A 16,345-nucleotide genomic window follows, 5' to 3' on the forward strand; every position below is an offset into this window, starting at 1 on the left:
GCTGAGTGCTAATCATCTATGATTAAAATTATAGAGAATTTATTCATTCTTGATGCACATAAATATTTTTTATGAATTTGTAATTGTTAAGAATTAAGAGGATTGAACATGACAGAATATTATTTCAGGGATGACAAAAATAGGTTTCCTCTGGCTTTCCAAATCTGATTAATTTATAGTGGATGCATGGAGGGTTGTGTTGTGAAGAATTCTGAGGCCACATCCAGGAATAGCAGGAGAGAGTGCAGTGTCAGATTGGGGAGAGCCAGCGTAAATGTCAGCCATTTGTCATTCATGCTCTTTGCCTTACTGCCTAGTGTTGTGATGGGCATGGAAGATTTATGGGGCATTTTACTCAAAGCTGTGATCAGGTCAAAGCTAACCCGAAGAAAACGTAGGGCATAGAAAGATGACTGACCAAATATAGACTCAGAAGACCTGGATTTGAATTGAACCTCACTGCTTCCTACCTGAGTGTTTCAGGGCGGGGCACTTAACCTTCCTCAGCGGCAAGAGTGGTTTTGTGGATTAACTCAAATGAAAACTACACAAGTTCCCTGTGAACTGTGAAACACTAAGTAAAAGCTTTAGATAATAATTGATATATTGTTTTAAATCTTGCCAAAAATTTAAATTTGGGTGTTTTTGAGAAGTTAGCTTGCTAGTCAATAGCTTGTGAGGCTTGGGCACACACATTCCCTCGGCTTTAGACATCTTTTTGCAGAACTGGAGAGTATGGAAAAAAAAAATCTATCCTTTCCTGATGGGGAAACCCTACATTCCCATAATTAAAGTCTCTGTACCCTTCATAAACGCAATGCTCTGGCTTATAGGTGGCAATCTCCAGCTAGAAATTAAGCATAGGTGACATATAATTTCTCTAACAGAAATACCCTTTCTTAGGTTCAAAGGATCCTTTGTTAGTAAAACATTTGAGACCATATCTATGTGATACCAATACCATCGGCAGCTCTTTCGAATTAAAAAAAAATTAATTTAGTGGTGGGGGCACATTAAATTGATTTGCCCATTGAATGAACATTTAGACTAGTAGACCCAATTAGGCAAGCCCTGAGCTTATCAAATTATAGCATTCCCAACATAAACAAAGTTGTAGTTGCCTCGGTCAGTTCCTTAGCACTTCGGTAGTGATGAAAGGGTCATTTAATATCAGCACTGACCTAGGACAGCAGAGGGAATTAGCTGTTCCCCTGGCACCATATTTGGCTTACCTGATGAAATATAAAGACGTGGTCCAAGTTCTAGGGGCAAAGAAGATATTTAACCTGCCAAGCATGACTCATAGCTTCTGCGTCTTTAATGCCTATTTGAGACATGGATGGTAAGACGTTATTTTTAGAGACTAACAAATGCTAATTAATTGTGGTTTGTGTTATTTTCTAGCGGAAAATGCTTTGAAATATACCCTCTAATTCTAGTATATTTTATCTGTCTGCACATAACAGGTTTGATAGAAGTTAGCCAATGTGCAGAGACAGAATAGAACAGGGGCAGTGAGATTCTAACCACAGGCATTTTGTCTCTAAGATCCCAACAGCTGAGTGAGTCTCTGACCTTCTCCTCAACTTACTGGATTTATTCAACTTGCATAGATGCAGCCTAAAGAGTATAGAAATTATACATTATTAATAAAACTTAAATAGGCAAAATTAAAAAAAAAATCTCCTAGTATTGTGACAGGGTCTAGATACATTGATTCAGAAAAAATGAGTTCATTTTATATATTTTTCTCTATAGCCTCTTCTTCCCATATGATATTCTTCAATTCTTAACGATCCTTCCTTTTGGGAAGTAGTGATTGAATCATCATGTTTAATCATGGAATATGTTCCATTATATGTAAGTTCCATTATACTCTTTGATTCTTTATTGTTGGCTGTTTACATCCACCTTTTTGCGTTGGCAACAGGCCTGTACCCACAGCTTCACAGCAGTTCTGAGCTCATTTATGCTCTGACTGGTAGGGCAGTCCTTCCACACACTGACCACAACACTACATTAATCATTCTTGTTAATCTTTGCTCTTCTGATAGATCAAAACTAGTATTTTATTGTTTATGTTTCATTTCCTTTATTACTAAGAAGAATCTGAGTATATTTTCCTGAGAATGCATTTCATCCTTGCCTATTTGAATCCTTATTCCTTTTTATATTGGATTGCTGCTCATTTTTTCTTTAACAATTTATAAGAATATTAATGTTACTTTTAGAAGGTAAACTCCATAAGGTTAGGGACCTATCTAGTCCATCTCTAAATATCCAGTGCCTAAAATGGTGTCCAGCACCTAATAGGCATTCAATAAATGCTTATTAAATGTTACAAATAATTTTTCCTAATTTTTATGTTACATTTTGACATTATTAATTGATACTTTTTGAATTTATGGAATTTTAAATCACTATTTCTCAAGCTCTTCAAACAAATATCTGCTTGTGAAAAACATGAAAATCTCATGTCTACCTTTAAGATTACTTGAGAATTTCAACACAAATTTAAATAGCATAGCTAATGCTTCTGAGCTCTGGCTTGTGGGGGAGGGGTGTGTGAAGGCAGATGTGGGCTGGATTCCAGGCTGCCACTTAGGAGGCTGCCCAGATTCTTTAACCTCTTTGAACCGGAGATTTCTTATCTGAATATTAGAATAGTAATAGTTCCTACCTCGTAGAATCATTATGAGAATTAAAGGAGAATCCTTATAAAATACTTAGCACTGTATTCAGAATAGGCAAGTTGCTAAATAATGTTACCTTGGTATTAGTAATAATGGTGATAATCACATCTCTAAATGTCATTCTTCATCAGTAAAACAAGAATAATGATGTCTACCTTGTGTGGTCATTGCCTGGCACATATTAAACACTCAATGAATGACAGTTAAAAAATAAAAATTATACAAAGCAAGAGTAATTTTATAATTCACACACACGAAGATGCTGATACGCTCCTGGCCATGGGAAAGAGAGGCCTTGCCTTTTGATCACTCCCTCCTCTTTATTGAAAATGATGGGTGATGGTTTTAAAGTTTTTATGATAAAAGTCTACCAGTTTTTTTCATTGGAGGAATCTGCCTTTGAAGTTAAGTTTACAAGTCCATATTCACACCAAAATTAAAAATACTCACCAATCCTTCATTGTAGTCTTGCAATCTTATTTTTTATAGGTAATTTTTAATTCAGCTAAAATATATTGCATTTTTATTATGAAATAGGGATCGTCTAAATGTTTCTGGTTGATTATCAAGGTGTCCCAGATGTTTTGTTTTTGTCAATAGCACTTCAACTATTCTTGAGTGATTTTTAGAAATCATTGTAGGGTTTTTCCCCCATATATTTTCTGCATTTATTAAGTACATTTTAGGTGTTTACTTTTGTGTTGTTATTATGAACAAGACTTTACCTATTATATTTTGACTGATAATTATTATTTTTTAAAGACTTTATTTATTTATTTGAGGGAGAGAGACAGTGATAGCGACAGAGAGCAAGAATGGGGAGGAGAGGGAGAAGCAGGCTCCCCGCAAAGCAGGGTCCCGACTCGAGGCTCCATCCCAGGGCCCTGGGATCATGACCTGAGTCCAAGGCAGACGCTTAACTGACTGAGTTACCCAGGTGCCCATGACTGATTAGTATTGATATTTAAAATATTATTGTCTGTTTATTTTTTTAATCTGTTGCCTTACCCGTAATGTTTTTATAAATTATATTTAATATCTTTTTTCAATTGATTATTCGGAATTTTTCAGGTATATTTCCAAATTATAATCATATTAACAACTTTTTTTTTAAAGATTTTATTTATTTATTTGACAGAGAGAGAGACAGTAAGAGAGGGAACACAAGCAGGGGGAGTGGGAAAGGTTGAGAAGCAGGCTCCCGGCTGAGCAGGGAGCCTGATGTGGGGCTCGATCCCAGGACCCCGGGATCATGGCCTGAGCCGAAGGCAGGCATTTAACGACTGAGCCGCCCAGGCGCCCCAATATTAACAACTTTTTGGCTAAAATGTCTTTGCTTTGAACTTCCAGGACTTTATTAGATAATAAGAGTGATAATAAATATTCCTGATTCTCTCCTCACTGTCTTAACACTAACCATGACATTGATTGTTGGTTGGAAATAGATTTTTAACCCTTCCCCATATTAAGGAAATATGTTATATTCCAATCTTATTGAGAACTTTAATCAGAAATAAATGTTAAATTTCATGAAACCTTTTTGAAAGTCTATCAAGATCTGATTTTTCTTTTCTGGCCTGTTTGTATAATAGTATGTATTTTCATCTTGCTAACCAATGCTAATATTAAACAATGCTCACAGTACTTGAATATCCCTCCTGGGGTGATGGAGTATTATTCTTTTGTTATATTGCAGGATTCTTTGCTAATATTTTAGGATTTTTACATATATATTAAAATGTAGATATATTTTGCCAGTTTTTTTTTTTTGGATTGTACATCCTAGTCAAAAGTGAGATTGGGGGCACCTGGGTGGCTCAGTTGGTTAAGCGACTGCCTTCGGCTCAGGTCATGATCCTGGAGTCCCAGGATCGAGTCCCACATCAGGCTCCCTGCTCGGTGGGGAGTCTGCTTCTCCCTCTGACCCTCCCCCCTCTCATGTGCTCTCTCTCTCTTGTTCTCTCTGTCTCAAATAAATAAATTAAAAAAAAAATTCAAAAGTGAGATTGGTCTATAGTCTGTCTATATTCTGTTTTTGTCAGGCTAGGATTAAAAATTATAATAGCTTATTTAAAATTGAGATTTTCTTTTTCTCTCTGCTCTAGAAGTGTATAAATAGTGTGAGAGTAATTGTTCCTATGGTTTTTATTGAAATTGAACAAAAAGTCCCCTATCTGAGCCAATGTTTTCAAGGCTGTTTTTTCAAAACTATCATTTTGTACTATTATTTGTTCGTACAAGTTGTTTTCTTTTTTATGAACTTTTTTTTTGAAGATTTTATTTATTTATTTGTCAGAGAGAGAGTGAGCATGAGTGGAGGGGAGAGGCAGAGGGAGAGGGACAAGGAGGCTCCCCGATGAGCAGGGAGCCCGATGTGGGACTCGATCCCAGGAACCTGGGACCATGACCTGAGCCGACAGCAGACGTTTAACCGACTGAGCCACCCAGGCATCCCTAGGAACAACTTTTGATAATATATATATTTTTTTCTTGGAAAGTTATCCTTTTTATTCAGATTTTCAAATATAGTTGGAAAACAGAATGTTAGTAGTGTGTGTGGTTGTAACTGGTTTCATTTAGCAAGGTTATACAAGAAAGAGAACATGAGCAAGAGTTAGCAGGTTTGCAAGACAAAGGACTGACTAGAGGCCAGAGATTTAGGATTTAGAGGCGTGGAAAATACCCACTGCCTACAGGCCCCTGTTACGAACTGAATATTTGTGCCCACCCTCCTTCCTCCGCCCCCAGTTTGTGTGTTGAAAGCTAATCCCCAGGGTGATAGTATTTGGAAGTGAAGTCTCTGGGAGGTAATTAGGTTGTGAGGGTAGAGCCCTCCTGAATGGGAATAGTACCCATATATAAAGAGACAGGAGAGAGCTTCCTTCCTGTCTCTGTTCTCCGCCACGTGAGGAGACCATGGATGACCGCCACTGCAAACCAGGAAGCAGGCTTTCACCAGAACCTGACCATGCTGGAACAATGATCTGGGATTTCCAACTTCCAGAACTGTGGGAAACAAATTTGTGTTGTTGACATAATACTTTGTTACTTTGAACTGACTAGGACAGCCCCAAAGGGAAGAAGTAAAAATTTAAAAACCTTTAAGTAACAAAAGCCCGTTAATACTTAGCCTGTGGGAAATGTCATATGTGTTCCTTTTTCCCAAGTCTGGGGGCCTCAACGAAGACACTTTAAGTTAAGGAGAAAAGTGTGAGGGTAAGAAAGAAAGAAAGAAGGGAATTGGGCTTGAGAATTATGTCTAGCAACTTTGGAATTATATTAGCTCTCTATTGCTGCATAACAAATTACCAAAAAATTTAGCAGCTTGCAACAACATTTTGTCTCAGGTCCATAGGTCAGAAGCTGGGCATAGCATAGTTGAATCCTCTGTTCGGGTCTCACATGGCTGAAATTAAGGTACTGACTGGGGCTGTGGTCTCATCTGAGTTTCAAAGTCCACTTCCAAAATTACTGGTTGTTGGCAAAGTTCTATTTCTTGAGGTTGTAGAACTGAGGTCACCATTTCCTTACTGAGTGTCAGCTGGGAGCCGCTTTCAGCTCCTAGTGAATGCTATCAGGTTCTGGCCAGGTAGCCCCCTCTATCTTCAAAGCCAGCAACAGAGGATCTCCCTCACACACATCTCTGCCTTCGGGAAGGGCCCAGTTCCTTTTAAAGGCTCACCTGCCTAGATAATCTCCCTTTTGATTAACTCAGTCATTTGATTGGTAACCTAATCGTGGAAGTGGTAGCCCATCATATTCACAGTTCTGCCCAAACTCAAGGTGGCATTTATATATATTTACATATTAGAGAAGGCATGTATGTACATGGTGGGATTGGAATTTTGGGGACTATCTTAGAATTCTGCCTACCACAGGCACTGATGAGACTAAATAGGTTAGAAGCCTATCAAGGTTTTGAGGGATTTTTATTGTCAAATAACCCCAAAAATGACAATAAAATAAAGAAACAAAACAAAACAAAACAAAAAAAACCTTTTGAGCCCCCTAACTTTCATAAGCAATCACTGCTGGATGTCTATGCCCAAGACCACACTGCTGAAGATGGAAGAGCCTCAGTCCACCTAGGTCTTTAAATGTCTGCATGGAGCAGAAGTCCCACCTTCCCCTGCTGCCATTCTGGCTACCCTCCAGACTTTCTGAAAGTGAGAAATGATTGTGTTGAACCATTGAGATGCTTGTTTTATCTACCCGAGATGCTAACATCACTTTAACCAATACGATACCTGGAAAGGCAATGAAACAACTAATTGGAAGGGATTTTGGGGGTTCCCAGATGACCCAGTGGAGCCAAGTTATATATCTCCCCTGACCACCTTTCCTTTAAATGTCTGTGTTGTTTGAGCCTCTGAATTTTTAGGTCTCTCCTTCTCTCTCTTACAGTAGCTTAGTCTATATTCCAACTAATAAACACATTCTCTTCTAAACAACTTTTACACCTTTATATTTGTATCATGCATGCAGGAAAGCTTAAGTATTACCTTTTATTTCTTATCTCTCTCTGTCTTGAACTGTTATTTATATTTTTACTGTTAATTAACTTTATGAGTGTTTATAGATTTTCTCTCCAAAGTTATAAGCTCCTGAAAGGACTGGGACTATCTCTTATGAATTTTTATGTTACATGATCCTTAATATTATTCCTTAAAAATAGAAGACTTCATTTTGATAAGTTCTTTATAGATTTGGATACTAGCCCTTTATCTGATATGTCATTTGCAAATATCTTCTCCCATTCTGTCGGTTGTCTTTTGGTTTTGTTGACTGTTTCTTTTGCTGTGCAAAAGCTTTTTATCTTGATGAAGTCCCAATAGTTCATTTTTGCCCTTGCTTCCCTTGCTTTTGGCGATGTTTCTAGGAGGAAGTTGCTGCGGCTGAGGTCGAAGAGGTTGCTGCCTGCGTTCTCCTTTAGGATTTTGATGGACTCCTGTCTCACATTGAGGTCTTTCAACCATATGGAGTCTATTTTTGTGTGTGGTGTAAGGAAATGGTCCAGTTTCATTCTTCTGCATGTGGCTATCCAATTTTCCCAACACCATTTGTTGAAGAGACTGCCTTTTTTCCATTGGACATTCTTTCCTGCTTTGTCAAAGATTAGTTGACCATAGAGTTGAGGGTCCATTTCTGGGCTCTCTATTCTGTTCCATTGATCTATGTGTCTGTTTTTGCACCAGTACCATACTGTCTTGTAATTTGTAATAGAGCTGGAAGTCCAGAATTGTGATGCTGCCAGCTTTGCTTTTCTTTTTCAACATTCCTCTGGCTATTTGGGGTCTTTTCTGGTTCCATACAAATTTTAGGATTATACCCAAAGAACAAATAATCCAATCAAGAAATGGGCAGAAGACATGAACAGACATTTTTCCAAAGAAGACATCCAAATGGCCAACAGACACATGAAAAAGTGCTCAACATCACTCGGCATCAGGGAAATCCAAATCAAAACCTCAATGAGATACCACCTCACACCAGTCAGAATGGCTAAAATTAACAAGTCAGGAAATAACAGATGTTGGCGGGGATGCGGAGAAAGGGGAACCCTCCTACACTGTTGGTGGGAATGCAAGCTGGTGCAGCCACTCTGGAAAACAGTATGGAGGTTCCTCAAAAGTTGAAAATAGAGCTACCATATGATCCAGCAATTGCATTATTGGGTATTTACCCCAAAGATACAAATGTATGGATCTGAAGGGGTACGTGCACCCCGATGTTTATAGCAGCAATGTCCACAATAGCCAAACTGTGGAAAGAGCCAAGAGGTCCATCGACAGATGAATGGATAAATAAGATGTGGTATATATATACAATGGAATATTATGCAGCCATCAAAAGGAATGAAATCTTGCCATTTACAACAACGTGGATGGAACTGGAGGGTATTATGTTGAGCAAAATAAGTCAATCAGAGAAAGACATGTATCATATGATCTCACTGATATGAGGAATTCTTAATCTCAGGAAACAAACTGAGGGTTGCTGGAGTGGTGGGGGTTCGGAGGGATGGGGTGGTTGGGTGATAGACATTGGGGAGGGTATGTGCTATGGTGAGCACTGTGAATTGTGCAAGACTGTTGAATCACAGACCTGTACCTCTGAAACAATGCAATATATGTTAAGAAAAAAAAAAGAAAGCAGGAGGGGAAGAATGAAGGGGGGAAATCGGAGGGGGAGACGAACTATGAGAGACGATGGACTCTGAAAAACAAACTGAGGGTTCTGGGGGGGGATAAGTTAGCCTGGTGATGGGTATTAAAGAGGGCATGTATTGAATGGAGCACTGGGTGTTATGCACAAACAATGAATCATGGAACACTACATCAAAAACTAATGATGTAATGTATGGTGATTAACATAACAATAAAAAATTTTAAGAAATAGAAGAGTTCAGTATGTATTTATGATTTTTGGCTACTCTAGAGCTCCTGTATTTTTTTTCATTGCTTGTAATTCAAGTTTCTGTCTCCAAAGATATAATACTTTCATTTCTTAAATTAATAAAATAAAATAACACATTATTAGTCCAAATATTAAAAACCTCATTCTTAGTTCTTTTGGCCTCTTTATGTTATGATAATGATATTCCTGCCTTAGATAGTGAATGTATTCTAGGCTTATCCAGCTACAGTAGCAATATTTGGTGAGTAAAGACAGGCAGTATTAAAGAAATCCCTAACAGAACCTACCTAATTACTTTGAAAATATCTCTTCCCAGTGACTTGACAGGACTGTTTTCCGTAGGAGAGAATGGAGCCTGGCAGAGAACATTCAGGGAGGGCAGATTGACCTATCCAAATAGCACATTTTTCCCCTCTGAAATGGGACAAAAACAAGCTTACATTTACTCTACCAAGTCTTTGGTCACATGAAATCAAATATTCAGGTGAAGTTTTTAAAAATCAATTTTATTTCACTGTTGAGCTTTGCTTTCTGACTTTGAGAAGAAGTTCTCTAAGGGCCACTGCTTGATATAAGTAGATTGATCTGAAGGACAGAAGACATGAGTTTGAAAACTAACCAAGATCTCTGGATGGCTTGAGGTCCCAGACCAGGTGGAGTCCAATGGACTACACACTCGGGGGGCTGATTGTTCCCATGTGCTCTTCCAGGGTTCTGAATTTGAAGCTGGTTAACAAAGACTATGCACAGGATGCCTGGGTGGCTCAGTCAGTTAAGCATCTGCCTTTAGCTCAGGTCATGATTCCAGAGTCCTGGGATCAAGTCCTGCATCAGGCTCCTTGCTCGACAGGGAGGCTGCTTCTCCCTCTGCCTGCTGCCCCCCTGCTTGTGCTCTCTATCTCTGACAAATAAAGTCTTTAAAAAAAAAGACTATGCACCATCCATAAAGTACTGCATAAACATATACACACACATATATATTTAAAGTATGTAAAAGTTAACTTTATATACAAAAGTAACTTCAGGGGGTGCCTGGGTGACTCAGTCGGTTAAGCATCTGCCTTGGGCTCAGGGCATGATCCCAGGGTCCTGGGATGGAGCTCTGAGCAGGGAGCCTGCTTCTCCCCCTCCCTCTGCCCCTCCCCTCTGCTCCTGCTTGCTTTCTCTCTCTCTCTCAAATAAATAAATAAAATATTTTTAAAAAAGTAACTTCAGGCAAATATCCCAAATTTATAAAAGATATAATTTACTGAGTTAATTGGATATAAACTATTTAAGTGCCTATGCTCTAAATAGAAGAAAGAAATAAACCATATGCTTAACTTCTTATGTAACCTATTTTTTCACTAAGGAATGCCAGTAGATAACTTTGTTTCTGTTTACTGAGGAAAAAAAAGTTATTGAGTTGTGAAATTTGGTGGACCTAAATTTAGACTTCATCTCAAAAAACAAAAATATTTTTGAATAATTATGACTGGTTAATTAGTTGCTGCCTTCTATTGAGTAGTAGCCTTATTTTAACTGGAGGAAAAAAACAGCTTTTTGATTAGACAGGTGATATAAGTTAATTTATTGAATTAACTGATTAACTGAATAAAGTTAATTCATTTTCTCTAATAAGCACTAAAGGACTTCAGTATTTAATCTTTTCTTAAGTGTGGATTTATTATACTCTTTTGGTTTTCTTTTTTTCTGTTTTACCATCTCTCATAAATAGCTGGTCTTTCATCTGAAAGTTATTTCAAACTATACTGCCACCTAGTGTTTATACAATTTCTCTGGTCCATCCTCTCTAAGAAATAAAGTGATGAAGTCATTGTTTCATGGGTGAATATTTTAAAGTAGAAAAGCAGTGTTTTTTTTTTTTTAATTTTTCATACCATGGACTCTGAGTGAACCAAACTTATATTTTAAATTAAACTCAACTTTTCACCTAAAGAAAGCAACCAGTTATTTTTAGTAGACTTCCCATGGGTCATGGCTGAGATGTTTAGTATTCTGCAGACTTCACTGAAATGTTTGGAATTCACACAGCTTCACACAATGTCAAGTCCAAAGTAGCTGCTTAACAGATACTTAAAATCATAGACTGCTAGTGCTGGGATGTCCTAGCTGAGTGATTGGGGACATAGGGCAATAGTGAAAAACAGGGATCACTGTAAATATGCTGTTATTTGTTTTCTTTTCACAAGTTTCCTCATTGGTTCACATGATTTCAAACTCCAGAACTATATTCAACTATTTCAAAAGTTAAGGAGGAATGTAAATAAAGCATTTACCTAACAATAAGGTGGTATCTAAGAGAATAATTGATCCTAATGTTAATTCCTTACAGATGTCCTCTCTTTAGAAAGATATATTGGATTATTTGTTCTTACTTTTTCTTTTCTAAATAATTTATTCATTTATTTGACAGAGAAAGAGCACAAGCAGGAAGAGGGGCAGACAGAGGGAGAGGGAGAAGCAGGCTCCCTGCAGAACAAAGGAACCTGATGTGGGACTCGATCCCAGGACCCCAAGATCATGACCTGAGCCAAAGGCAGTCACCCAACCTACTGAGCCATCCAGGTGCCCTTCCTGCTTTTTTAGAAGACAATTTATCACTTAGAATTGATGACAACTTTCAGCTCAATTTTAAATGTCATCTAAAGGAGTAAGATTATTTTGGGAACTTCTGACTATAGTTTTGGTAACTTCTCACCTTTCCTGGGGTTGATACTTTTTTTTTTTAAGATTTTATTTATTTATTTGCCAGAGAGAGAGAGCACAAGCAGGTGGAGTGGCAGGCAGAGGGAGAGGGAGAAGCAGGTTCCCTGCTGAGCCAGGAGCCCAGTGTGGGGCTTGATTCCAGGACCCTGGGATCCTGACTTGAGCGGAAGGCAGACGCGTAACCAACTGAGCCATGCAGGCATCCCTCCTGAGGTTGATACTTTTTGATATTGTTTTGGTTGGAGTGCCTTTGTAGCAAGCGACAGAAAACCCAGATAGTCTGTTGCCCATACAGTAAAAACCTATACAATTGGTTTGATCATGGCTCTGGTTCCGTTTCTCTAAGTTCTCTTAGCCCTGTTTTAGGTTTTGTCCTCTAGCTGGCTTCTCTCATGGTGATAACACAATCCATCATACCTGCCATCACTGCATCATCCAGGAGGAGAAAGCTTTTCTTTCCCTCTCCCTCTAAAAAGCTCCAGACAGGGCTTTACTCTGCATCAAATTAGATTGTGTCTTTCATTCTGGGACTAGGTCAAGAGAATGGGATTAATCTGAATGGTTTAAGTCAATCAGAAGCTGTCCTTGGAATAGAGCTGGGGTCAATTACAACCAAACTTCATGCCTGAAAGACTCAAGGTTCTGTTAGGAAGAGGGAAATATATACTCCACTCCTTTCTGGATCTCTGACAATGCTACTGAACTGTAGATAGCTCATTAGTTCCATCATGGCTCATTCACATTGGTTATCCCAACACAAAGTGTCATATACAGTAAGTGTTCAATTAATATATATTTATCTATTTATTTTTAAAGATTTTATTTATTTGAGAGAGGGAGAGAGAGAATCTGAAGCAGATTTCACCCTGAGTGCAGAGCCCGATGTGGGGCTCGATCCCACAACGGTGAGATCACGACCTGAGCTGAAACCAAGAGTCAGATGCTTAACCAACTAAGCCACGCAGGTGCCCGCAGTTAATGTATATTTAAAATAAGTTAGTCAGAGGCTAAAGAATGAATTCAATAATGGCTTGTTTTTATGATTTTAAATAAAGTATGAATACGTTGGCTTAAAAATACCTTTCTAAGTCAATGGATTGAGAAAGTAGTCATGTTTAAAATTGAGCATTTTTTGGTTATTTTTGCTATTGATTGTGGTAATAGCTACCATATGTTGTTATTACCCCACACAGCCAAACAGAAAGTTAGAAGGATGAATCATGGAGAAAACAGTACCCTCAATATGGAGATTAAAGTCCAGGAAGTGGAAGACAGCATAAAATATTCATATCATTACTTTCAAAACTTGTTTCAGATGTTGTCATAAGATGTTATCACAAGAAATCAAAACAGTAAATCTGGGAATACTCATTGAAAATGTGAGACTAAAAACATGTTGTTGATGTCATTTAGCGAAGTCCGTGTCAACAAGGAAAGATGGGAGCCCAGGACTTTCCAGGTTTCCGCCTTATGGCTTTGCCTTATTACCAAGCCACAGTGAATGAAACCAGCCACATCTTTCATTCTGGTCCAGTGTTATGGCCACATAGCATATGTTAAGCCCTGATCTCTAGTATCCACACAGACCATGCCTTCAGAGATAAGGCATTCTTTTCATCAACTGTGTTCTAACCACCAGCCAGAACTTTTCCCACTGAAGTGTCTCCTGACTGCTGACCACTTCAAATATGAGAGAAACACACACCTGAGTAAAGCCCATGGTTTAGTTTTCTCCAGAGAGGAGGTCGCCATCTGGGTAGGTAGAGCCCCTGAAGTGGTTTCCAAGCTTGTTCTTCAGAGACCCAGGGTTTTGCCAAGGCTCAGGGACGGACATGAGGAGGAGGGTACTAGTGGATGTGATTCCATTCCTTACCTCTTTTCTCTGCTGTATAAAAAGATCTTTTATATATCAAGATCCTCTATTCAGTTTTATTTAAAAACAAAACAAAACAAAACAAAAAAACAAAGCCAGTGGCTACAAAGTTTGGAGAGCCCTTGCCATACAGAATAGGTGAGTATCCATGCCTGGAGGGCATAGCCGAAAACACTGTGATAAGTTAGTGAAGGTCTTAGTGACATATGGACGCCATGGTCTGCATACTGGTGAAACATCTGACTGAAAGAGCAAAAGTTTCAGTTGTCATCTAGACTGGTTATTTACCACGCAGATATTTAACTGTGTATCACTCTAAATTCTCAAATAAGCAAATGGAATATTAAATGATTTCTAAAATGCAAAGCCTTACAGTGTCATATATTATTACAGATCTGCCAGTGATTCCCATGGGGCAAAACAGAACTTCTCAAAAGGCCTGAGCATATGGGTAAGTGACTCTCTGTGGCATTGCGACTTAGGAAATTAAAATTCCCATTAAAAAAAAAAAAAAGTCTGTTCTAGACTTGTGACTAAACATTCTTCTGTTAAAAATTCACTTTTCTAGAGCAGAACATTGTCTTCTGTTAAAATGTAAATAATTCCATGTAGAAGATATGATGTTTCACAAAATACATACTCAAGTTTTCAAAAATATAATTTCAAAATATCTGGAATTGCATTTATTTTAGTGTGCGATACCCTCTTTAACAACAGAAAACTGAATCTTGCCCAATTGAGGTAACTCAGTCACTTCTGGTTTTAAACTCAGTTTTTTTGGAAACTTACTACTCAGCCTTTCAAGAGTCTTTTCCCCCTTCTTCCATTCTCCTTGAAAGAATCTGGGTTTATGGAGGCTTATCTAAGGGAATGCTGGTGCATTGAAGAGTGCATGTCTTATCTGTGGTGGTCTCCTGCCCTCAGAGGCCTTTGCTGAGGTGTAACTCACCTCACCAGGTCTTGGGGATTGACTTCTGCCTTTGCTTCGTCTTCCACTTCCAGTTGTATAATCTATACTCTCTGTGTCCTTCTTGACCCAATCACAAGGGTTCTTTAGTCTATCATTCCCTTAGATACTTCTCTGCCTCCTTGGGGACCAGGAACCCCCGACTGGTCCCTACCCCAAACTAAGGTGAGTAGAACTCTGGATAAAAAGGGTGGTATGTGGGGCACCTGGGTGGCTCAGCTGGTTAAGCTACTGCCTTCGGCTCAGGTCATGATCCTGGAGTCCCAAGGATCGAGTCCTGCATTGGCCTCCTTGCTCAGCAGGGAGTCTGCTTCTCCCTCTGACCCTCCCCCCCTCATGTGCTCTCTCTCTCTCTCTCATTCTCTCTCTCAGATAAATAAATAAAATCTTAAAAAAAGGGTGGTATATGGACATGATATGAGTACATAAACTATTTAAATTATTTGTTATTAGTTTTTAATGAGATCAGTACAGGCATAGAGAATAAACATTCAGAAACTTTTGTAGAAATTTGGATTTAATAATTAAAACTTGGGGCTTGTATTTTTATGTTTTTGGATTTTCTTTATTATATACCTAGTGATTCATTTTTATTATTCTATTTTTATTAAAAAAGTAACTGGGCCTTCACCACAGTGAGTTTGAGAAGTCTTGGCCTGGATGATTGCTTTTCCTGTTCAGGCTCCATGTTGCACCTGGCATAGGGCTTCTCTGTGCGATCTGGGAAGCTACATCTGCCCGCTCCCCAGGCCATGAGTCTCACTGACCCACCGAAAGGAAAGCCACAGGCAAATCAAGAAAAAGCATGAAAAGGAACCTCTGTTAAGATCTTAAAATATTGTCTACCTCACCATCTAGATATCCCTTAACAAAAAATACAGGAAAGTAGAAAGAGCTACATAAATGTAAAAAAATCATTTTACCTCTAGGGAGCCTGATTTTCCTCAACAATAAAAAGAGAATAATAAACCCCGTTTCACTGATTGTTGTAAGGCTTAAATGAGAAAACATACATAAAATTCTTAACTCAGGGCCTGGCACAGAAATATTAATTTCCTATAACGTAGGTAGAGTTCCTAAAACATTTTTTCATTTCAGCAGTTAAGTTCTCTACCCATGTATAAAACATAAATGTCCATTCTTATTAATCTTTACGTTACCGGAAGTTGAAAATTCACTACATAGGGCTGTAACTGTAAGAATCATAGTATTTACTAGAATTGTAAGAATTAAATGAGAGAACAAATGCACAGTGGTCAAACAAAGTGCCTTGGATGTAGGAGGAATTGAATTAATGATAGTGTCCCCCGTGATACACACATGCACACACACATACGCATTCACCCACACACATAGGCACATCTACACACACTCACCCATACCTAGCATACTCGGATACAAGATTCAAAAGCTGTTTTCTGTCAGTAAAATAAAAAATGCAGTAGACCTGGGCATCTACTGTGGATGATGTTTTGTTGATATATTTGGTGTATGAGTTTATTAAGTAGAAACAAGGCAAAAAAATGACAGCTGCCTCCTGATGATTTTGTTCTCTAGCTTTCAGAGAGTGATTCCATAATTGCATCTGTTTTCTCCCTATCTTGCCACAGTGTGACTTTGGTAAAGTAATTATACTAGCAAAGGATGGTTTGGACCTTGGAAGTGGAATATTTCTCTTAAACACTG

The 16,345-nt window shown here is 38.4% G+C and overlaps 1 long non-coding RNA gene across 2 annotated transcripts in view; it reads left to right on the plus strand.

Moving 5' to 3' along the window:
* Positions 1-1,146: 1,146 nt before the first annotated feature.
* LOC118001482 overlaps positions 1,147-16,345 on the plus strand; it is a 92,872-nt gene continuing 77,673 nt past the window's right edge. For both annotated transcript variants that reach the window (XR_004676707.1, XR_004676708.1), the window contains exons 1-2: positions 1,147-1,342; positions 14,086-14,143. This is a non-coding gene — a long non-coding RNA (uncharacterized LOC118001482). The remainder of the gene's footprint in view (positions 1,343-14,085; positions 14,144-16,345) is intronic.

This window comes from Mirounga leonina, unplaced genomic scaffold (genome assembly GCF_011800145.1).
Source record: "Mirounga leonina isolate KUSES-001 unplaced genomic scaffold, KU_Mleo_1.0 Mir_53, whole genome shotgun sequence".
NCBI classification, from domain to species: Eukaryota; Metazoa; Chordata; class Mammalia; order Carnivora; family Phocidae; genus Mirounga; species Mirounga leonina.